General features: G+C 40.8%; 1 long non-coding RNA gene across 1 annotated transcript in view; it reads left to right on the top strand.

Annotated features, from left to right (window-relative positions):
* LOC109269341 (uncharacterized) overlaps positions 1 to 18048 on the top strand; it is a 78390-nt gene that overhangs the window by 30882 nt on the left and 29460 nt on the right. The gene's annotated exons all lie outside the window — the stretch shown is intronic.

The following is an 18048-nucleotide window of genomic DNA, read 5'->3' as shown; positions in this document are numbered from 1 at the left end:
TTATCCAATTCTAAAAGACAGCTTGGACTTCAAAAAGGTTAGAAACCACTATCACCCGCTTTTGATAGAGACTAGATAATTGCTCTAGATCTTTTTTATAATTGTGACAATTCTATATTGTATTGCTTTTATATTTTGCAAAAATGGCGGCTGACTTCATCTTAACCCTGCATTTTGGTTCATCTGGACAAACGGAGAGTTTTAATCTTGTTGAAGTGATATTTTCCCTCACAAATTCAAATCTGCCTGATTTTTATGTTGATGATTAAACCATTAATAATACTTGGGGTTTTGGAATTGCTTGGCCCGTTTTTAAACACTGCAGCCTAAAAGGCAATGTAGACAATTTCTCAGAGCTAAAGGAATTGTTCCTCTATTACCAGACCCTTATTTCCTGGCTTGCTGCTTCCATCTTTAATGGTGGAGTGGTTCTTTTGATGGCTGCTCATTTATAAAACAGTTAGATTTATGAAAACTCCTAAATGGGCATCACTGCTCACAAAGGGGGAAATGGCTCTTTGGAGAATAATGGTTGATTACTTGTTCAGTGAGAGCAAAGTTTTCCATTTCCACAAAGAAGAATTTTTAGTCTGTTTATGAAATTTCTTTCAGTGCTTCAGTATCTGGAGATTGCCAGGGCAATATCAAACAAGTTTGAGAGAGAGTCCCATCCCCCGAAGAATGTTCACAGGAGGTGCTTTAGGAGGCTCGTCTGGAAGCAGAGTGTTCTCAGCAGGCAGTAGGCTGCCAGGAGGAAGCAGCTACGATTCTGTACAGCCACGTCAGGGTCAGGGTCAGCAGTGCCCAGTACAGAATTCATCACCTCGCCTTCTCTTGCTTATCTTCCCTTCTTATTTTGAGAATACTTCCCTTAGTCTTGCTCTCCAACCCTGAATCCGTGATAAGTAACAGAGTGGGCTATGATCCAGAGTAACTAAAAGGAAGGGAAGGTGAGCCCAGATGCTCCATTTCATGGATTTTTCCATTTAGATTACCCCTAATTCCTGTGCACTCCAGCTGCAGTCTCTCCTGTTTTAATGAAAATGTTATGACCACGTTTTTGTTTTTCAACTTGTTTTTTTTTAATTTGGAACAAAAAGCTACAAACATAAGAAAAAATCCAAATAGTACAAAAATTTATAGCAGAAAGTGCTACATCTCCTCCCCGATCCAGCCCTTGACCCTCTTTCACAGAGATGGCTATGGTTACCATTCACTTTTTTCAGTTGAGGACTTGTCTTGGAGATACTGGTATTTCATGGAATTCCATTCTCTATTTTAGGATTAGTAAAACCCCTTATTGACAGTGTAGGGGAGAAAAAATTGTCTCTGGTTAAATCACAAAATTTAACTGAGTAAATTTAAAGATCTACTTGGTTATATTCAAAGATTCAGCATCCCACCTAGCAAACAGAAAAAGCTCCAAGGAGCTGTGTTTTCACAGGGGGTGGGGGGTGGGGCAAGTGGGACAAGGAAGTCATAAGTGCAAGAAAAGATTGTTTCAGGCACACTTTCCTTTGTGGGAAGGTGGGGGTCTATCATGCCGATGACCTCATGAGTGCTGACCAGGTAATTACAGATTGACAATTAAAGGTCACATTCCTGGGAGGGTGCCTGGGTGGCTCAGTTGGTTGAGTGTCCGACTTTGGTTCAGGTCATGATCTCATGGTTCATGAGTTTGAGCCCCACATCGGGCTCACTGCTGTCAGCTCAGAGCCCACTTCAGATCCTCTGTCCCCCTTTCTCTCTGCCCCTCCCCAGGTCTCTCTTTCTCTCAAAAATGACTAAACATAAAAAAAAAAAAAAGTCACATTCCTGGAGTGGGTGACAGTGCCATTAAGTCTTTTCTCCCTGTTGTGGGACCAAGTGACTCCATTTTGGGCCTGTTCCTTTTTTACGTTCTCTACCCTCTTTGGTTCAAAAATAGCCGAGTTTATGAAATAAGCTGACACCAGGCAGATTGATGAGAGAAAAGGTATACAAATGTGTTTTTAGTAGTACATGCACAGGGGCATCACAGGAAAAAAGAGTGAATATCCTAAAAAAAAACCATGAGATTTGAGAGCTTATATCTTAATAGGAGAAGGGGAGGAGGGCTGTAAACCTCTTGGGGGAGAGTAAATGATTTTTAGGACAGATGAATCAGCCTGTTGGGAAGGAAGAATATTCTCTGCCCTTCAAGGTTCTTCTAGCTAGACTAAGAATCAAATTGACATCAAACAGTTTAACCAGAGAAAATAAAATTTAATAGCATACATACAAGGAATTCACAAAGATACAGAAATTACAAAGACAGTGATGCTATGTGATGCTTATTTGAGCTGAGGAGAGGGGTAGGAGTCTGAGTATACAAAAGGAAGAAAGACAATTGAAAGATGAAAAGAGGGGCACTTGGGTGGCTCAGTCAGTTGAGAGTCTGACTTCGGCTCAGGTCATGATCACATGACTCATGAGTTTGAGCCCCGCATGGGGCTCTGTGCTGACAGCTCAGAGCCTGGAGCCTGCTTCCGATTCTGTGTCTCCCTCTCTCTCTGCCCCTAACCCACTAGCATTCTGTCTCTGTCTCTCTCAAAAATAAATAAACATTAAAAAAATTAAAAAAAAGAAAGATGAAAGGAGATATTTGGGCAACAAAGATTGCCCTGTAATACAGATAAAGTAAAGAGGAATTTCCATTAATAGCTTTCTTCCTATACATGCTGGCAGTTGAGAGGGAGGTAAAGAGCTTTTCCTGAATCTGTTGGGTTTTGATTGCTTTTAATTAAAAATAATGTTCATGCCCAAGTGGCCCATCTTGGGGCAGCCTGCCCTTGGCCCCTACAGCACTTAGAAGAATAGAGGAGAGGTATGATGGTTTGTGACAAAATTTGTCTGGGTGTGGTGTCCACTTCTAGTCTTCTCTCTTGGCATAGGAATCAATCTTCCCTGATTCATGACAGATGGAGAATGTGTCTTTGGGGCAAAAAAGAGGAGATCAGAGAAAGCCTATCCCTGCATTTGCTTTTCTTCAAGTGCCTGCAGTTCAAAACAAATCAATACATCAAAGCCCCACATTGTGGGGCAGTATGTCCTGAACTTCTACAGTGGACATTAATTAGGTTTTTTTCAGTGTGGCTTTTTTAAGCCAAGCTGTGGCAAACATCTTTTTGCTTGTGTGGGAACATTTCTTTAAGATAAATCCCTGAAAGATGAATTGGCACGGCAAATCAAATTTTCGTCTTTTAACAGATATTGTTAGGTTTTCCTCCAAAGAAGTTACAGCAGTTTAACACTCCCACAGTGTATGAGAATGCTATTTTCCCACACAATGGCCAAATAGTTTGTGTTATTTAAAATAAATCTTTGCTATCTGATTGGCGAAAAATAATATCTAATGGTGGTTTCATTTGCATTCCGTTTGAATGAGGTTGAGTACTTTCTAGGCATTTAAAAGGCCTTTGGAATTCTTGTTGTTAACTGTTTCTTCAAGGCCTGTGCCCATTTTTCTATTGGGTTGTTCTTTTTCTTCCTGATTTGGAGGAGCTCTCTGTAAATTAAGTAAATTAGCCCTTTTATAGTTACATGTGTTGCAAAGATATTTTCCCAGCTCTTAATTTGTCTTTCAAATCTATATATGGTATCTTTTAAAGTTTATGTTGCCAGTTTTGTTGCAGGATTTTTTACCACAATACCCAGGAATGAAGAGGTGGACACAAAATGAGCAGCAGGCAAAGGTTTACTGGAGTGTAAGATCAGAAAATAAGAATAGTAGGAAAGCTCTCTTAATAAAGAGGGGGCATTCGAAAGTGAATGCCTGCTAGACTATAGGCAAGGGTCCTTGTTTTATGAGGTTCTGATCCTGCCCCCGCACCCCCTTCTCTTTCCCCTCCTTCCTTCTCAGGTCCTATTCTTACTGGCTTGGCAACGCTAGGTGCTGGGTTGTCCATTCCTAATTGCCTCAATTCCATTGTGTGAAGAGTCAGACTGGTCATACTGTTCCTGCTGTAACATAAGTTTTATGGTTTCCTTTTTTTAGTTAGGTATTTTGATTCTAAAATTCCCACAGGGAACCAGAGGGGGAGGAGGTGGTGTCTTTTACATTCTTTTTTTTTTTTTTTAAGCTTTTCTTAATGTTTATTTATTCTTGAGAGCAAGAGAGACAGAGCGTGAGTGTGGGAGGGGCAGAGAGAGGAAGACACAGACTCAGAAGCAGGCTCCAGGCTCTGAGCTCTTAGCACAGAGCCCAACGCGGGGCTGGAACTCACAAACTGCGAGATCTCGACCTGAGCCGAAGTTTGATGCTCAGCCGACTGAGCCACCCAGGTGCCCCAATGTGTCTTTTACATTCTTAAGAGGGACCTTCCACCCAAGGGGGTTTGCTGTGGTCAGACCCTCCGAGAATTGTTGCAAAATATGTGTTTTGCCCCACCCTGGGACCTCAGGTCCCAAGCTTTCTCTCTCTGCCTACTGAATCCTGTCTTTTTCTACTACAGTTTTATCAACCTTTTCTTTCTGTCAATTCTAGAATTTGTGATCAGGATTAATGAAGAGGTCTTCATCAATCATCAAGTTCAGTGACGACTCCTCATTCTCTATACAACATTTGACAGAGTGCAGCATTCCCTCCTTCCTCCTTCCTAGGTCTTTTTCTAACTCTTTTCCTGCTTCCAACTTCTCTTCTGCATCTCTCTGCTCTTAGAGAAGAGACATAGCTGGACATTCTCAAGTGTTCCTCTGTTGGAAATTACCGTGAGTGGCAAAATCTGATCATAGAAATTTAAGTAAAAATGTAGAGATGCTAGAAATCTATTTAATTCTTTCACTTAAATGGGTCATGTAATATGCACAGGAAATTGTATTTGTGAATCTCAACTTTACCATATTAAAAAACAACAAGACTACTCACATGACTTTCCAGTGTTTATTAGTTATTTAGTTTATTGATTTATTTAGACCCCACCTGGTTCCAGGAAAGATTTCAGGCAAGAGGAATATTACATGCAAAGATCGTTTAGTAAAGTGAAAAAAATAGTTAGAAACACCCAAGAATAATGGTATAGTTAATTCTCAATTAACCAGAGACAAAATCTTTTTGAGTAACATAGTGTAGGGGAGGAAAAATCATTTTCCCTTTGCCCATCTAGGTTCTTGGCTGTAATAAAAGACAGATTAACAAGAGGAAAACAAACAGAAATTTAATAACCTGTACCTCCAGATCTCCATCTCTTCATAAAGAAGAACTTTATTTAATCTTTACCAAAAAAAGAGATTCAAGGTATAACAACTCAGCTTCATCATTCTGAATCTCAGTTCTTATTGGTCATTAGCCAAATAACTACTTCTCAACCATTTGGCAACACTTTTTATTGTTACCACTGGGGAGTGCTACTGGCATCTGGTGGTTAAGGCCAGGGATGCTACTAAATGTTCTAATAATCACAGGACGCTCCCCCCAGAACAAAGAATAACTCATCCAAAATGTCAATGGTTGAGAAATTCTGGTTTAGATAAGAGAAAAATAGGGCTGAATGGATCCTAAACCTAGAAGAGAGGTTGACAAACATTTGATAAACAAGTGAAAGATGCTTGTTTCTGAGTTTAATACATTCTGATTTGATTCTTTTTCCTCAAAGTGTTGGCAGAAATGCTCCATTCGAGAATTCTAATTAGTTGAATTTTTAGCATACTAATCGCCATGGCTATAGTTATTTAACCTGGGGCATTAGCCCACTGTGAGATTCATGTCTGTTGTCATGCATACGTTTATTTCCCTTGTAGGAGTAGAAAAATACTTTTCCCTCCACTCTTCTAGGTTCTTAGCTGAAACCCCTCCATAATAAAAAGATCAAACAGGAAGAAAACCAAACAAAAGTTTAATAATATGTGTACTTCTTGTATCTCCATATCATGGAGGATACCCAGGAAGACTGAGTAATTCCCCCCAAATGGCCTAAACCATCACCTTAAATACCATCTCCAGCTGAAGAAAAAAGATGTTGGGGGTAGGGTGGGCAGCCCATGATGGAAAGTTCTCAGGCAAAGCACAGTAAAGGAGGGTATGGTTATTATGCAGATTTAAGTCTCTGCTTTCTCCGTTAATAAGAATTTCTAGAGATTTACTCATCCCCAACTTCCTATAGAGAGAGAGGGAGACACCCTTACAGATGGAGATTTCCCTTATAAATGTAAGTGTCTCTTACAAAAGGGTTTTCTTATGTCTGCTGTTGATTTAAAAATAATCAGCCTAGGGGCGCCTGGGTGGCTCAGTTGGTTGAGCCTCCCACTTCGGCCCAGGTCATGATCTCGCGGTTGACTATTTCCAGCCCTGCGTTGGGCTTTGTGCTGACAGCTCAGAGCCTGGAGCCTACTTCGGATTCTGTGTCTCCCAGTCTCTCTGCCCCTCCCCGCTCATGCTCTGTCTCGGTCTCAAAAATAAAATAAACATTAAAAAAATTTTTAATAAAAAAAAATAATCAGCCTGAAATAATCGTTTATGTCAAAGAGGCATATCTTAGGGTGGCAAATTCTGTTGCCTTCGTGCTCTTTTATAACTAACCAGATTATTATCTCTAAATCACTTAAATCTTGCTCTTCTGTTTTGACATTTAGAGAATTTAAAAACTAAGGAATGTCTGCTTACCCTCCATTTAATCTAGTGGGTGGAATAATTTTTCACGGGGGAAAAAGTGAAAACAATAACTAAGTTCCATTTTGACATCACATCATAGAACATACTCTCTGTTCCCTCCTCCCAGTGTTTGTTAAAATAATCCTGGTCAAATCACACCTACTGTTTATTCCTAGAACCTCAAAACCTTGTTTTGTACATGACCTCATCCATCTTTGCTTATGGTACTGTTGTATGTATTTCTTTTCAAGATTTTTTTCTATTTTCAATTCATACCTAAGGGGAAAGGTGCTCGGTGACCTCTAAGTTTTCTTGTAGCTCTCCAAATGTATCGTTTTAGAACATTTTCAATAATTAGGTTTTGGCTTTCATTCATGTTTTTAAACATGTGTTTGTGCATGTGTGTGTTTGAGTGGCATTTGATACATTTAAACTATACAAAAAAAGTATGGCTTATGAGCTCCTTGATGGTGAGGACTATGAATCCCAGTGGCTGTTTTTACCAAAAAGTTCATGAAACCAAAATCTCAGGGTCCCTCATAGGTAGGCATCCCCTTCCAAGGTTCCTGTTCTCTGGAGACTGGGGGAGAAAGCAGCAGCTCCAGCCACTCATGAAAGGCATGGAGTGTGGCTCTAGACTGGGGTTCATTCTCTGTGCTGGACTGGCTGTTCTCAACTTTGTATTGAAGGGCAGCAGGACGCCTGACCCCAAAATATGCCACTTTGGCATGTGAATCATTTTGAGTTAAGGGCAATCAAGACGTAGCAGATTCAAGAAAAACAAAACAAAACAAAACAAAACTTTACCTCTCCCTTAACTACCTGAAAAGATTTAGAGAGGAGGCTGGCTCAGAAAGAGAGCTCTCACCAGAGATAACTTTTCTCCCCCTACACCATCACCACACCCCTCTTCTATGGTCTCCTCTGCCAAGAAGTACACTTCCCAGAATCTTCTTTCCTGGATGATTCCGAGTTTGAATTTGCCATCGAGAGGAATTTGTGTGAGATTTGGAAGGTAGTGGTGAGGAGAGGCCATCACTCTTGGGAGGCCTTTGATGATGGGTGCTGCAGCTTTTCATACCTCTCAAGGAGTACACATTTCACTGCTGCAGACTCAGAGAGTTGGTGGAAGCTTCCTCAGAGAAACTCAGGAGTTGTGATAGTTTGCTGGTGAGATTTGTGAGCCATTTGCTTTGGAGTCAGGTTGTAGCCTTCCTGCCCTTTGTTTCCCCAGCTCTTCCCACACTCTGTGTGTCCTATATAAAATTCTATGAATTTGTATATTAATTTGCTTGATTTCTATAATACTTTATAGCAACTCAATTTTCTTAACTGAACGCAGAGTGGTAAAGTTGTTGGTATCAGTCATAGGGTGCTGCCTTCAGTGCATGTGGCATTGGCTTTGGGCCAGGCAGTGAACAGGAAAGAAATATTATAGGGTATTAAAAAAGTGGTAACCCATGTGATGTAGTGGAGAAACATTGGATAAAAGTGTTGTCTATCTTTTTAAAAAATATAATTTATTGTCAAATTGGCTTCCATACAACACCCAGTGCTCATCCCAACAAGGGCCCTCCTCAGCGCCCATTACCCACTTTCCTCTCTCCCCCTCCCCCTCCATCCACCCTGGTTGTTCTCTGTATTTAAGAGTCTCTTGTGGTTTGCCTCCCTCCCTCTCTGTTTGTAACTATTTTTTTCCCCTTCTCTTCCCCCATGGTCTTCTGTTAAGTTTCTCAAGATCCACATATGAGTGAAAACATGATAGCTGTCCTTGTCTGTAGTGTTGCCTATCTTAAAATGGAAGGAAAAGGTACCCAGTGAACTCATGGCATTGGACAAGTGATGAAATTTTGGGGTGATGGTGGGGGGTGTCCGGAGCCGATGACCAAGAAATAATTCTTGAAGATGTCTTTGGTGCAAAAAGGTAATTGTATTAAAGCTTGGGGACAGGACCCATGGGCAGGAAGAGCTGCATTGGGTAATGATGGGTAACTCATTATATACCCTCAGGTTGGCAGGGGGTCAGGGATAGAGTAAGTCTCTAAGGTATTTTGGAAGCAAGATTTTCAGGACCTTGAGGGGCTAGGTGTTGCTAGGGAAACACCATTTATTACCATTTAATAAAACCTCAGTCATGAGATCCTTTAGATGTATATTGGGGGGCTTATAAGCTTGGAGTATGATCGCCAGAATATATCTTGGGGCAGTTGGGATAAAGGAAGTAGACTTACAGCATACTGGAGGTTGGGATAATGTCAGGCTAAGATTCCCTTTTGCCCCTAGCAAAGTGTCATTATTGAGGCAGCTGAGCTCTTAGAGGGAGGTCACTCCTCTGGTTTCAAGGGCTTATGTATGGGCTGTAGGCAATAAGGGAATTTAAGTTTTCATTTGCCTTAGTTTCCCACATTACCATGGCAAGCATGTAAACCCCTTTCCTCTGTTCATGGGTAGCCAGGAGTGTCTGAGGAATATCACACATATTCCCCTGGGCAGGAGGGGCAGGTGTTGTTAGCTTGTATTTTGCCCTTAGCTTACCCCACACTCCCTCATCACAAGGTTTCAAGGTGGAATGTTGAGGCCAAGAACTGGTTGTAACAGTTACATTTGATAAGGTGCTACAAAAAATGGATGAGCTCAGAAATGAACCGGCTAGTTTGCAAGCAGTATTGAGAGGGACTGTAGAGGAACCAGAAATTCTGAAATATGTAAGCTTGAGAAATGGAATTTAAAAAAAAAAAATCTCCAAGCAGTAATAGATAAAGTTTAGAAATCCTTTGAGTTAGAAAGGGGCACCTCAATCCTTTGAGTTAGAATAGGGGCACCTGGGTGGCTCAGTTAGTTAAGTGTCTGACTTCTGCTTAGGTCATAATTTGGTGGTTTGTGAGTTTGAGCCCTGCTTCAGGCTCTGTGCTGACAGCTCAGAGCCTGGAGCCTGCTTCAGATTCTGTGTCTGCCTCTCTCTCTCTTTCCCTCCCCTGCTTGTGCTCTGTCTCTCTTTCTCTCTCAAAATAATAAACATTAAAATAATAATAATAATAATAATAATAATAATAATAATAATGTTGCACTTACAAGTTCTGGTAAGTAAGTAGAAATATGAAGGCCAGTGAGGCCAGTGAATGAAATGCCATCCCTGACGCTCTCTTATTAATGATCAGGTAGCTATATATTTTTTTTAGTTATCAAGTAGCTATTGAATTTTTCCCGTTTCCTTTAATGCATATCTTGACTATATTTTTATGATAAAGACAAATCGAAAAAGCCATATGATTGTATTAGTTGTACATACCTCCCCTGCTCACACTCTGTCTCTCTCTCAAAAATAAATAAAACATTAAAAAAAAATAAAAAGAAAGTCTTACAAAGCTTCACCACAGGGCCATAACCAAATCAGAGATATAGCCATCATAGCTTTTGTTAAGACTTCTGAAAGGTCCTTTCATCAGGACAAAATGGCCTTAACAAGGAGACTAAAAGCATGGTTTTATGAAAGCCTGATATGACCAAAGTATCTGAAATTAGGTAGAGATGCAGATTTCCTTTTTTTTTTTTTTTAAACTTTTTAAACAAGTTTATTTAGTTTGAGAGACACAGAGAGAAAGAGAGTAGGAGGGACAGAGAGAGAGAGGAGGGAGAGGGGAGAAAGAATCCCAAGCAGGCTTTGTCAGCACAGAGCCTGATGTGGGGTTCGAACTCATGAACTGTGAGATCATGACCTGAGGTGAAATCAAGAGTTGGACGTTCAGCTGCCTGAGCCACCCGGGCGCCCCGAGATGCAGGTTTCCAAGAAAATTCTTAAAGCTGACTGGGATCAACTAGTAACTTCCAGAGTCCTGTGAAGTGACTGTGGCTGAAGTTGACTCCAGCAATGGTAGACAAAGGGAACATCTGGATGCTTGGTCTCACAGCTTGAGACGCTGAATAGGTCACAATTGAAGTTATTACTAGCACTGGAGTCTTCACATTCTGAGCCAACAGGTTCCTTTTATCACTGAAGCTATTGTGAGCTTTTCTCTTTTTTTGTTTTAAGACAAAACCTCCAAATACAAACAATAGTGGACAATGCATATAAAATGCAATTCTCTAAAATACCATTCATTCTTTTTGTTCCTTTTGGATCTTGTTGGGTCCTAGTTCAGACTCTCATTTCTCATCTAATTTGTTTTTGGGGGGGGCTATAATATATTTTATTTTAATTAGTTAATTCATTCATGCATTTACTCATTTTTTAACAGTTTATTTATTTTGAGAGGAAGAGAATGAGTGCGCAGACATGCGTGTGCACGCGCAGGGGAAGAACAGAGAGAGAGGGAGAGACAGAATCCCAAGCAGGCTCCCTGCTGTCAGTGCAGAGCCCGACTTGGGGCTAGATTTCATGAACCATGAGATCACGACCTGTGCCGAGATCAAGAATTGGACACTTCACCAACTGAGCTACCCAGGCGCCTCTAGTCGTTTATTTTTATTGAGCTATACTTGGCACACAATGTTGCATTACTTTCAGGCGTACAGCATAGTGATTCAGTTTCTGTATATGTTGAGCTCAGTGCAGCTACCATCTGTCCCCATACAGCGTTATTCCAGTGCCATTGACTGTAGTCCCTATGCTGCGCCTCTTATCCCCGTGACTTACTCATTCCATAACCGTGAGCTTGTACTTCCTACTCCCCTTCACCCATTTTGCCCATCCCCCTCTTATCGCAATCACTAAAAGAATACTCCTGCTGCCAAAATTCAGTTTCTAAACCTCAGTTTCCATTCTCTAAAGTGGGGGTAGCAGTAGCACTTTTCCCACTTATATGCTTATTACAATAATTATGTAAGATTAGGCACAAAAGAACAGTAGCATATTCTTTACCTAATAACAACTGCTTATAACAGCTTTCCCCTCTCAGGTCCACCGCCCCCCACCTGCCCTTTGCTTGAATGCCTTATTTGCTTCACAACAGATCATGTTATTCTCCTCTTGAAGGAATCTTCACTCCCTGTTAAGTAAAGGTGACATTCCTTAGCATGACTTTCAAGGTCCTATACCTATAGCCCCAGTCCACTCTGGGAGGTTTTTGTTGTATCTGGAACAGACTGGGTACTTCCATCTCCTTATTCATGGTGTCCATCAAACTGGGCACTTTCTTTTCCTTTCTTGGCTTCTCAAAAACTCTTTAGCACGTATCTTGCTAAAGAAGCCCTCTGAGATCTCCACATCTAATTTCTATATCCCCTGTAGCACCACTGTGCTCTGCTTGCATTTTGTCTTAGTATTTATTCTACTTTTCCCTTTTTTTTTTTTTTTTTTTTTTTTAATCGATGATAATACAAGGAGCCCAGTTTGGCAGGGCTCACTGAAGACATCAGCCTTTTCAGGTACCTCCTAAAAAAAGGATGTCCTGGCTCCCATCCACATTAATACTGTTTGTTTCTGAGCCAATTACTGTGACTTCCTTATGTCTATTCCTGCTCTCATCTTTCTGGGTTATCAGCTTTTCTTTCTTTTCTTTCCGCGCTCATTTTTCTCTTTGGATAAAGTCGCTGTTTCATTCGATATATATTTCCGGAGCACTTTCCAGGTACACTATCAAGACGAGCAGGTACACTCACCTCTGCCTACAGGAAATGTTCACCCTCGTTGGGGAGGGGTGGTGGGAGTGGGAATAATAAATAACAAATAAATAAATGGATGAGAACATTTCAGAGTAAGACAAGGTATGAAGAAGGTAGATCAGGGAGATGTGATAGAGAAAGAACATCATGGTTAGATGTCCAGAGTTGAGTAGTGACGAATGATTCTGTCTTCAACAGTGGCTCAGCTCCTCATGTGAGGTATGTGCCCTTCTTGAATCTCCGGGTCCTGCAGCCCTTTTGGACACTGCACCTTGTGATGTGACCACCACACATGAGGCCACAGAAAGGTCTGTGCCCTCAAAGTGGAAGCATTCATTTGACGAGGCTGGCATTTGGCTGCGGGCTGAGTTAAGTCTCTAAAGGGCTGCAGTAGTCAGGACTCATGATACGCTAGACTCTCTCTTTCCCTCTGATTTTTCCAAAATGCGGTGTGGAACTAAAAAAGGAAGACATAAAAACACTTCTCTCCATGAAGAGAAAGAAGCCTTCGCATGTTTTCTTGTGCCGTATTTCTTGACTTGACAATGATCTTGAAGTTTATAAATTGCCCCTCCAGCTTCTCCTTTCTCCTGTGTCCCTTTTCTTCTCTCCATTTCAGCTGGCATGCGATTTGTTCTTTCCCTAAGTTATTCAGGGGAAACTGGAATTTAAATTTATTTGGGAAGATCTATGTCAGCTTTACTCTGCGGGGAGGGTGGGGTCGGGAACCAAGAGCCTAATAGATAGGACTTCACACTATAGACAAGGGTTTAAGAATGGATAAAGTCAGATGGTTCTATGTAATAGCACGTAGTGTTGGGATGGCCTTATTTAAAGGGGAGAAATGGAATGGGATTTTCTTATTTAAAGCTCTAACTTTTTTGGGAAATGACTTCTACTCTGAAGCATCACAAAACAATTTCTTGCTAAAGTCAGATGCAACAAATTATGTTTTCCTGTATTAGAGTTAGTCAAAACTTTGAATTCTTAAAATAGAAAAATGTTATCTAATGTTACTGCTTTTGTTTTTTAAGTCACTGTTTTTTAAGTCTCTGTTCATTGTGACTCTCCTCTGAAGGTGCTTTAAGTTCATCCTGGCTATTTGTGAGTGTAGTTCAGAATCTGTTTCTACAAGGAATAAATGTTTATGAAATTACATCCATCCTAAAAGAAGACATTTTAGCACAAATTAATTTATTCATACAAGTTATAGTGATTCATTTGCTTGGGTTCTTAGGACTTTACCTTTGCATCATGTCTTGTGTGTCCTTTGAGATATTTCTGAGAGTAATTCTTTAAACAGGATGTGTGCTTCAGCATAAGATGTAGATATGTGATTAATAGAGGTTTAAAAATATGTTTTTGCAAATTGCTTGCCTCCCCCCTTCGCTAATTTGTCATCTGTGCTAAGTGGATGTGGAGACAATTTAACGAATACAATTTACCACAGACTTTAGTAAAAAATAAATTTGATTCTGGAGCACCACAAATTGTAGAATCTCGGAAATGAAAAGAACACTGAAAGGTCATCTGGTTTGTCCTTCTTCATTCAGACAGGTTTGCACTTCTCATTACAGCTGGGTGAGAATCTATCCTAATTCTGAAGACATCCTGGAAAGAGGACTCACCAGCTTTCTCGTTATTGCTAATGTGAAACATCCATCACTTGTGGAAAATTTGTCTGAAGGACATCTAATTTCCTCATACTGGAGTTTATCCCATTTTCTTTAAATGAGTCTTCAATGACGACCACATAAAATTTTTGTGAACCAACCATTTCAGAGAAATGAGATTGAAGAAGGTGGTGGGTATAAAATGGTTAGAATGGAGTCTGGAACATAATGGGTTCTCTTAATGCCATAATAATAATTATGATTATCCTCAGGGTCTTTGGTGATAAAGGAACATCAGGTGATTTGGGGATTAGCTGCTCTGACTGCCTGGTGGTGTCGTATCCCAAGGCTGCCTCCTGGCTCAGGGGAAGGAATGCATGATTAATGGTTGACACAGGGGATGGCAGAGGGCATAGAAGGAACGGTGACAGTGGTGCCAGCTGTTTGTCATCCCCATGATGATGACCGCAGGCTTTTGGCGGGCCGGGACCCCAACTTATTAGTTTTGGGTCTTTAGGACTTAGCACAGTGCCGAGCATAAAAAGACACAATGTGAATTGAATAGTTAAGTGTTGACTATTATGAAAACCACTCGACAAAATATTTACGTTATAAATGAGTATTATTCCTGTCTTTCAATATGATTTATAACTTTAAAAAATTTGACCTTGAACATATTGCTGTTTCTCAGGTCAACCTTCTTTTTTTCATCTTTTCCATTCTCTTTTATTTGGACACAGGGGTCATTGTGACTCTCCTCTGAAGGTGCTTTAAGTTCATCCAGGCTATTTGTGAGTTGTAGAGTCCAGAATTAGACTCTGTGTCTCATTACAACCTTGAGCATTGTGTTGAGTTCTGATATTTCATGCTCTGTGGTGATGCTTCCCGGCATCACACTGGTTTTGTGTGCATGTAAGGAATGATAAAGTTGATAGCCTTGTGAGTTGTCACAGTGTTTCGGCTAATGGAATCAGAGGCTTCCACGCAAAATTTTGCCCTGATCAGAGTTGCTGACCAGTTTGCAAATCGGCCTCTAAAGTTCTTGCTAGGGGGCTTTATCATCTTTCACTCTCAGAAGACAACCAGAAGAGTCATCAGGGTTGAGGAATGCAAACCATGGGGCTGGGGTAAGGACTGTTTGGGATCCAGGATGCTCTCTGTTCTTCCAAAGCTGCCTGAGTTAAACCAGTTAAACTCACGAGGAGGTGGGAGATGAAAAAAGGTGAAAAGGGAGCAAGGAAATCCTTTTTAGTTCTCTTAGCGTAGATTCTATGATATTATTCCCCGTCCACCTCCATCTTTTTGTGGCCCAATCTATGCATTGTAGGATTTGTGTTTCTGGGGCTGAGGGTGGAGGGTGAATGGGGTAGACTGGAGCAGAAAGAAGAGACCATATCAAAGGAGCAAGAATTTTGTATTCACCTCGGTCAACAGGGGGAGGAGCCGAGTGCTGCTTTTATTCCATTTGTCTTAGATTAGATGGAATTCTGGGAATGTGACTCTTCCCCTGACAGCTCCCCATTGTTTTCTCTCTTAGTCTGTGTCTCTTGAAGTTTCTGAAAAGGAGGATTCTGGAAACGGACTGTGGGGGATAGAATGGAGAAGCTTATGTGGGAAAAGATTTACATTTCCTCTTGTGGCTAGATTGCCATTGCCCTAGGGGCTGCTGACCCTCTGGGATGACCAGAGAATCCTGTGGACGTTTTGACTGACCCAGCTGCTCCTGGGTGGTACCGTTAAGCCTGGAGAGTGTGAATACAGCAGACTTTTGAGGATCCCTCTGTCCTCCTCAGTGGTTTTGGATCTTGAGCATTAGCCCAGAGCCAGAAGGGCTCTTGTAGACTGATGAGCAGTGAGCACATTGCTCCTTGTCTCATGTTTAGAATCCAGCACTGAGTTTCTCTACATCACCTCTTATGTCCATACAGATTGCATCCTTTATGTGTGCTTCCTCTTTTGAGTGAAATGACAGCCAGATGGGGCCCTCTTGCTTTCAGGAAGGTGTGTGGTGGCACCTGAGCTAGGCAGGCAGAGGGAGTGAATGGAGAAAAGCGTCATCAAGACCAAGGTCAGCCCATTCTTCTCGTCACTCCTTTCCCCTCTGTCACCAGTACAGGAGTTGGGCATCGAGAGTCTGGGCACTCTGTAGTCACATCTGTGTTGGGCCACAAATATACTGGCAATACTTTACTCAATATTTATAATCATCTCATTAATTTAACTCAGGCAAGTGCCCTTGGCATTAAGAGCAGGAAAATGTTGCTGTGGAGAGTTGGAATTTCTTGGAAGGTATCATCCTTGAAGCTTTTAGACTATTCAACAAAGGTCTTTAAGACACATCCCTAGTGCTCTAACAAAGTAAGGAAATTTTCTTTGATGGGAAGGCAGCATAGCAAAGCAAGGAACCAGCACTGGCCTAGACAGTCAGGTGTCCGAACTAGCCAGATGCCTGACTCAAACTTTTGGGTTTACTAGCTGTGACCTTGGGCAAGCTACTTAACTTCTCTGTGCCTCAGTTTCCTCCTCTGTCAAATGGTGGACGTTATTGTCAGGATTAAATAAGCAAATATATGTATAGGTCTTGTTGCATGGTAAGTGCAATATAAGAGTTTGTTAAATAAATAAGCCTCTCTTCTCACTATCCGCTAACCTTTTGCTTTGGAGAGCCTGACTCAATCGGTAGTTTGCTTCACTGGTCAGGCAGGGCTGGGTATCTAACTTGTGGGGCCTAATACAATATGAAAATACAGGGTCCCTGGCTCAAAAGTTACTAAGAATATCAAGATGGCAAAAGCAGGGCATTAAGTGTGGGCCGTTCAATGTGTCTGTACCCTGAGCAAATGCACAGGTCGCGTACGGATGCAGCTGACCTTGGGGGCAGGAGTTAAGACTTGATTTACCCAACAAGGGCTGTCCTGAATTGGTTTCAGGAATGGCAGTTGGGAGACTGCCTCCAAAATCTTTGATGAGCTTAGCCGGGTTTCAGCAAGACGCTTTGCACTGAATTTTTAAAAAATATAAACCAAGTGACATACATCTGTAGGCTATCTGAGAGGGTTCATTTGAAAAGGAGAGTAAGGGATCCAACTTTTTTTTTTCCCCCAGGCTGAGCGGTTCTATCCAAAAGCTACCTGCCTCAACAGTCAGTAATGAGGTGTCAAGAAACCATGGATTGTTGGGTGGCGGGTGTGTGCGTCATGCTCAATGTGAAGTGACTTCATGCAGAGAAGTGAAATGACACAGATGATTCATTTACACATTTATTTTCTATCTTGCTTATTCTACCAGACTGAAATGGAGAACAATGCCAGCAATTTTATAGACATTTTGACATAAAGTAAACAAGTATTTTGATGTTGAACAATTGTACAGACTACTACATGCATATAAGTATGCTGATTGGTGCAGAAATACTGAATTGATCAGCAAAACTACTAATACAAAATCACATTTTCTTTTTATGGAGTTAAAATGCAGCAGATATGGGGACATTGATACACCATTAAATGGGAGAGAAAGGCATTGTATTAATGGTGCAGGATGGACAGCTGAACAAACACGCGTATGCTAAATCGTATCTCTTCACAAAACTGAAATCAAAACACCTTGTGTGCAAATATGATGAAATAAAGCATGTTGATGCAGTGAATGACACTAGACGAGACTTACCACTTACGCGTAAGCTTTAGCTTTTACCGAGAGTTTGTATTAAAAGTATTTCAACATAGTATAAGATGAAATGCTAATGCTATTATGTGTGTGGGCAGGACAGGATAACCCAACTGAGAAATCTTAGAACGTAAAATACTGATTGTGCTTCTTTTTCTCTGCAGCATTCAGAGCATTCATAGAGTAGTATGAAAACCCTCTAAAACATTGAAGTTGATAAAAGTGAATGATGCTTCATGCGACTGTACCTATAAATCTAATACCATGTGTAATAACATGGAAATATGAAATTGTATTACTTAATGTACACAGCAATTGTAGGAACTATTCATTTAACTTGTAATGTCTGTTACTCTATATTCCTTAGGCTTTAAAAATAATTTTCAGTCTTTTTAATTTGGGAGATGTTAAGGACTTAATAGAAACTATTAAAATCTCTACAACTTGAGAAACAAAAAAGAATAGGTTGCATGTCAACCTGTTTTGTAGGGAAATCACCCATGATTTTTCCCAGCAAGGCTTTTTATGTGCATTAATTACTGATAGCTTTGTAGTTTT

The sequence above is a fragment of the Panthera pardus genome, unplaced genomic scaffold (assembly GCF_024362965.1).
Source record: "Panthera pardus isolate Hobbes unplaced genomic scaffold, ASM2436296v1 HiC_scaffold_7, whole genome shotgun sequence".
Taxonomy (NCBI): domain Eukaryota; kingdom Metazoa; phylum Chordata; class Mammalia; order Carnivora; family Felidae; genus Panthera; species Panthera pardus.
This window is presented reverse-complemented; position numbering and strand designations above follow the sequence as displayed.